Genomic DNA, 6,643 nt, shown 5'->3' with positions numbered 1-6,643 from the left:
ATAAATGCCATCATTGCATTGGCCTTCCTAACTACTGACTCAGCCTGCAGTTTACCTTGAGAGAATCCTGGACTATAACTCTTAAGTCTCTTTGCACTTCAGACTTCTGAATTTAGAAAATAGCACATGCCTCTATTCTTCCTACCAAAGTACATGACCTCACACTTTCCACATTGTACTCCATCTGCCACTGCTTTGCCCACTCTCCTAACCTGTCCAAATCATTCTGCAGCCTCCCCACCTCCTCAATGCTACCTGTCTCTCTACTTGTCTTTGTATCATCTGCCAAGTTAACGTGCTGTAAATGATTGACCTGGTTAAGGTAACACAGGATGAAGTGCCTGCAAGGATCCCTCTGCTGGATAAGGCAAGACCCTGTCTCATTTGAAGCATATGAAGATGTAAGTAGAAAAGATAAGGCTATCAGTAGAACAATGATTTACAGAATGCTGTAGGTCTGCCTGTGTCCAGGCATGGATGATGAAGCATGCCAGACATCAATTCCATTCCCAAGTATATTCTCTTTGAATCAAACAACCTAGTGTTACTTCTAGGCTGAAGATAGGATTACCATCAATTCTGATCTGAGTTAAAAATCACACAACACCAGGTTATAGTCCAGCAGGTTTATTTGGAAGCACTAGCTTTCAAGGTGCTGCCTCTTCATCAGCTGGTTGTGGGACATGACCATATGACACATAATTTATAGCAAAAGGGCTACAGTGTCATGGAGTTGTAATGATATATTAAACAATTTTAGTTAAAACTTTTGATCCAATTCTGATCAGGCCAGTGAAAAGTAATGGGTGAGGTTATTGGACAGCAAGTTGGGTCCAGTGCAGCACAGTTCATCAAGCAAGCTGTGAGGCTACACTGACTGCATTGTCCACATCATAACCACGCAACTAAAACATGCAGTTTAATCAGGCAAAGAAATCTCATGTGGAGAGACACATCTCAAACCCAAACTCCAACTAACTTGTGCCAGCAGCTTTTGTGACATGACCCAGAGAAGCCAACGTAATGGGCTTCTGTCATCGTGCTGCCGAAAGGATATTCTTTGATAGCTGTTGGCGTGTTCTGTTACGCTGCTTAGCCAACTTCCAGGATCCCCACTGCTCATCCCAAATTCACCCAAATTCTCATTGAAAGGCATTCCCAGGGAGTCTGAGTATGGTCAAGCAGTAGTAGCTCATAGAATACTGGTGTGTTATCTGAAAGTTCACCACATAGTTAAATCTGGAATCTGGGAGACCCTAACTCAATGGCCAGCCCAGCAGGGGATTTCCCCATCACTGGGCAACCTGGCAAGGCAGACTAAAACAGTCCTGAAGCAATCTGCTCCAGTGTGGCAGTCAGAGAGAGACAGAGACTGGTGACAGTCCTGAAGCCATCCGTTCCTGCGTGTGTGTATGTATCAGAGAAAATCTGGCGACAGTCAGAAAGCCATCTGCTCCTGTGTGTGTATCAGAGAGAGAGAGAGAGACTGATGACAACCCTGAAGCAATCTGCTCCTGTCTGAGAGTCAGAGAGAGAGAGAGACTGGTGACAGTCAGGAAGCAATCTGCCCCTGTGTGTGAGTCAGAGAGAGAGAGAGACTGGTGACAGTCAGGAAGCAATCTGCTCCTGTGTGTGTGAGAGATAGAGAGACTGATGACAACCCTGAAGCAATCTGCCCCTGTGTGTGAGTCAGAGAGAGAGAGAGAGAGACTGGTGACAGTCAGGAAGCAATCTGCCCCTAGAGAGAGACTGGTGACAGTCAGGAAGCAATCTGCCCCTGTGTGTGAGTCAGAGAGAGAGAGAGAGACTGGTGACAGTCAGGTAGCAATCTGCTCCTGTGTGTGTATGTTAGAGAGAAGGGGACGGGGATTGGGCCATTTTCCTTGCCAGAAGAAGCGCGCGATTCGTGAACGTGCCCGTCGCAAAGCGCGTCCTCGACCGCCCAGAGCTCACCTCCTGCGTGGCCCCATTCACAGAATGTTGCAACATTGCGGCTGTGGTTTGGGATCCCGGTGATGGCAACATTGTGTCTGCAAACTCATCAGGAGCCAGTGCTGGCGCAAGGAGCTGGCGTTCGCCTCACTTTGTAGCCGCTTCTGTAAGTTACCGAGTGTCCCTATATCTTTACTTTGTGTCTGTGTGATTATGTATCTGTGTAGAAATGCCTCGCCTGTTTACTACTGAAGGCAGTGCCTTGACACAGCCCTTTCCTCCCCAGCTCCAAGGCTACACTGCGGGACAGTTTTCAGGCAGGAGGGGATGCTGAGGGATTGATTGATCGGGAGCAGTGGGTTAAAGACCCGTGGGGAGCTCTCAGTTCTCCAGGTCAGACTCCTGGAGGGGAGATCAGGGTTAGTCTGAGACACGTCCAACCTGTTACAGGCTGCAGAGATCCGCTGTGGATCGCCCCCTGCATTCTCCCACACTGGCTTTGACAAGCTCTGTCAGTTGTGATGTTTTTATTTATTTTCAAATTTCTTAACGAATGCGTCAAGGCGAGTTTCAGAATACAGCGAGTGTGTGTGGAATGTCTGTTTGAGAAGGCTCCTTTCTCTCTCTCTCTCTCCTGTTGTTCCTGAATATATAAACACTGAAGTTCTGGTGAGTTTTGAGTGCAGGAGAGTGAGCTGATCACACTGTTAGCAACTTGCTCGTGCTTTCTTCAGCGTTTGACTGCCTCTTGGTGTTTTATTCAGGGAGAGTTGGTATTTCTGAAGTTGGAGTGTGATAGTGTGTGTGGAGAATCTTTCTGGAGAGTACTCTGAGGAGCCAGCTATCCAGTGACCCCGGGGGAAGCTGCCGATTGTATGTGGCGTCTTGCCCGAGTTTTATTCTGGATTCCAGAAACTGGGAGTGAGTGAGTTCCTGAGGGACGTGTGGTATGTCGTCCCGAGTCTCTCGCTGGAATTAAATGGGTTTGGGCGCCTTCCTGTTTGTCACCTCCCAGTTTAATCCGTGGTTTAAATACGACAGGCTATTCTTAAGCGATAATTAGATCACCTTGATCAACATATACCCCTTACAATCTCCTCACAAAACTATCTGTTGTCAAATCATCATACTGGATCACGAATTGTCATTTGTCAGAAAAAAAACACTGGGCTTGGCTACAACCTGAAATCCTTCCGAATGAATGGCTTTTGCCCGAAACGTCGATTTTCCTGCTCCTCGGATGCTGCCTGAGTTGTTGTGCTTTTCCAGCACCACTAATCTAGACCCTGATCTCTAGCATCTGCAGTCCTCACTTTTGCCTAAGACCTTAAGGGTTTATTTTAACATAATCACCATCAGAAATGCTGAAGTCGTTTCAAAACTCACCCTCCAGCTGTTGAAAGGGTGTGAATATAAACGATGTTATTTATCCCATAGTGGGAAGGGTCCGCTCCCTGAATTCCTGAGGAACGCTGTGTTCTCTGAGAGGGGGCAGACTCCTCTTTCCCCACCCTCATTGACGTTACTTGGCCGCAAGTTTTCCTTCTGCGCGTAAACCACACTCGGTTGGGGACCCAGTTAGGCACGGAAAGGATTCCTGTGGCGCGCATTATGTTATTTTACTTTCTATACACTTTCTCTAATGGGATGTGGGCGTCACTGGCAAAGCCAGCATTTACCGCTCATTCCCTCACCGCCCTTGAATTGAAAAGCTCGCTGAAGTCATTTCAACCTTCAGTCCACATTGCTGTGGGTCTGGAGTCACAAATAGGCCAGACCAGGTAAGATTTTAATCTCTAAAAGTGAGCCAGAGGGCTTTAACCACAATCAATGATAGCTTAAAGAACATGGTGGAGAAACTCAGCAGGTCTAGCAGTGTGGAGAGAACGAAAACAGAGGCAATGTTTGGAGCCCAGTGACTCTTCATCCTCAATGATAGTTTCATGGTCTCCATCACTGCACTTCGCTTTCAATTCCTGATGCATAAAACACTGGTTGGACCTCAACTGGAATATTGGGTCCAATTTGTAAGCCTCACGTTATGGGAAAGATATAGATGCATTGGAGAGAATGCAGAAGTGATTTACAAGAATGCATCCAGTGATGAACTTCAGTTATGAGGGTATGGACAGTCCCCAGGTTATAAATGAATTCCATTCCTGAGTAAGTTTGTAAGTTGATCTGTATGTTTGTCAGAACACAATATAACAGAATATAAAATGGCCATTTCTGAGTAGGGTTAGGATCTCATTCATGGGCGGCACGGTGGCATAGTGGCTGGGCGGCACGGTGGCATAGTGGTTAGCACTGCTGCCTCACAGCGCCAGAGACCCGGGTTCAATTCCCGCCTCAGGCGACTGACTGTGTGGAGTTTGCACATTCTCCCTGTGTCTGCGTGGGTTTCCTCCGGATGCTCCGGTTTCCTCCCACAGTCCAAAGATGTGCAGGTCAGGTGAATTGGCCATGCTAAATTGCCCGTAGTGTTAGGTAAAGGGTAAATGCAGGGGTATGGGTGGGTTGCGCTTCGGCGGGGCGGTGTGGATTTGTTGGGCTGAAGGGCCTGTTTCCACACTGAAAGTAATCTAATCTAATCTAATAAGGACAAGCATTTGTAAATCAGGGAGTGCCTGTGGATTGAAAACAATTTAGATTAGATTCCCAACAGTATGGAAACAGGCCCTACGGCCCAACAAATTCACATAGACTTGGATAACCCACCCAGACCCATTTCCCTACCCAACATTTACACATGACTAATGCATCTAACACTTTGGGCAATTTAGCATGGCTAATTCGCCTGACCAGTACATCTTTGGACTGTGGGTGGAACCTGGACCACATGGAGGAAACCCTCACAGACACAGGGAGAATGTGCAAACTTCACACAGACAGTCGCCTGAAGCAGGAATGGAACCTAGGTCCCTGGTTCTGTGAGGAAGCAGTGCTAACCACTGAGCCATCATGTTGCTCCCAATCAAAAGTTGGACTGTTCTCCTTGGACAGAAAGCGGCTGAGAGGAGACCTGAGAGAGGTGTTCAAAATCATGAGTGGGCTGGAGGGAGTAGGAAGGGAGAAGCTGTTCCTACTCATAATGGAAAAAAGAATGAGCGGGCATAGATTTAAATTAATGCACAAGTAAAGTCAGATTGATGTGAAAAAAAGTCCTTCTCATCCAGTGAGTAATTAGGCTGTGGAATGCACTGTCTGGAACTGTGGTGGAGACAGGTTTAACTGAAGTATTCAAGATGGTTATTTGGATAGAAATGATGTACAAAGGCAGGAGGTTAGGCTCGGTAATGATTGTTTGAAGAGCCAGTGGATGCACTTCCTGTGCTGTAACAATGCTGGGATTTATTAATTGAATTTAAATTTCTCCAGATGATGTGGTGGGATTTGAACTCTTGTCATTAGACCATTAGTCTGGGCCTCAAGATCACAATAATATCCAAATATTACAGATGCTGGAAATCTGAAATAAAAACAGTACGTGTTGGAAACACTCAACAAATCTGTGCAGTGAGCAACAGAATCAATGTTTCAAGCCCAATTTGACTACAATTTTTTTTTCTGAGGGAGATGAATCTGTAGAATTCTTCACTGTAGAAGACTGTGGGCACTGTGTCATTAAATATATTCAAGGTTAAGAGAGACACATTTTAATCAGTAAGGGAATCAAGAGTTATGGAGAAAAGACAGGAAATTGGAATTGAAAGTTACTTGTTTTTTTCTTTCATTGATTCATGGGATGAGGACATCACCCATTCCAAAGGGCAGTTAAGAGTCACCCACCTTACTCTGGCTCTTGATTCACAAGGTCAGACAAGGTAACAGTGACAGTTTCCTACCCTAGAGGATATAAGTGAACCAGATGGGTTTTTCCTGACAATCAATAATTGTTTTATTATTATTGTTAGACTCTTAACTCAGGATTCCTTATTGAATCTGAATTCCACCTCTGCCATGGTGGGATGTGAATCCAGGTCCCCAAAACATTGCCTGGGTCTCTGTAGTAACAGTCCAGTAATAATATCAATAGGCCATCACGACTCCTCCATCAGAGCAGCCACAATGTCATTGAATGGTGGAGCAACCTCAATGGCTGAATCGTTTACTTCTGCTCTGATGTTTTATGGACTCTTCTTCGAGCATCTTCTGTTTTTACCACTGGAATTGCTAGGCCAGCCAAACTACTACCTCCTTCTCGCTGTTGTATGTAGAACACGCTGTCAAGCATCTCAGTAGAAGTAAAGAAGTTGCAAGTGAAATATTTAATTTATGCCTTTTAGAAATGGAGTCTTTGGGTGTGCCTAGGCTGGTACCGAAATTATGTAGTTTGGGAGGAACAGATTGAGGCGAGTATAAGATGTTGCATCTGGAAAAATAAATTGTGGGAAGTACTGCATGGTTGGCAAGCTTCCTATTCAATGATCTGTTGCTAATTTGATGGTAGAGGAATGTGAAATATTTAAATGACAATAATATACATTTATACAGTGCATTTAACATAATGAAACATCCCCAGATGTTTCACAACAGCATTATTAGGCAAAAATAACTGACACTGAGCCAAAGAACAAGATATTAGGTGGGTGACCAAAGTTTGGTGAAAGTCATAGCATCATAGAGATGGACAGCATGGAAACAGACCCTTCGGTCCGACTCGTCCATGCTGACCAGATATCCCAACCGAATCTAGTCCCACCTGCCAGCA

General features: G+C 45.4%; 1 protein-coding gene across 3 annotated transcripts in view; it reads left to right on the top strand.

Annotated features, from left to right (window-relative positions):
• Window positions 1-1,762: 1,762 nt before the first annotated feature.
• zgc:172136 (uncharacterized protein LOC566376 homolog) overlaps window positions 1,763-6,643 on the top strand; it is a 75,660-nt gene continuing 70,779 nt past the window's right edge. The window contains exon 1 of one of the 3 annotated variants that reach the window (XM_043695403.1): window positions 1,763-2,098. The gene's annotated coding sequence lies outside the window, so the exon portion shown is untranslated. Of the gene's footprint in view, window positions 2,099-2,687; window positions 2,854-6,643 lie in introns of those variants that run through there. The other 2 variants (XM_043695400.1, XM_043695402.1) reach the window with 2 other exon arrangements.

The sequence above is a fragment of the Chiloscyllium plagiosum genome, chromosome 9, assembly GCF_004010195.1.
Source record: "Chiloscyllium plagiosum isolate BGI_BamShark_2017 chromosome 9, ASM401019v2, whole genome shotgun sequence".
Classification (NCBI taxonomy): Eukaryota; Metazoa; Chordata; class Chondrichthyes; order Orectolobiformes; family Hemiscylliidae; genus Chiloscyllium; species Chiloscyllium plagiosum.
This window is presented reverse-complemented; position numbering and strand designations above follow the sequence as displayed.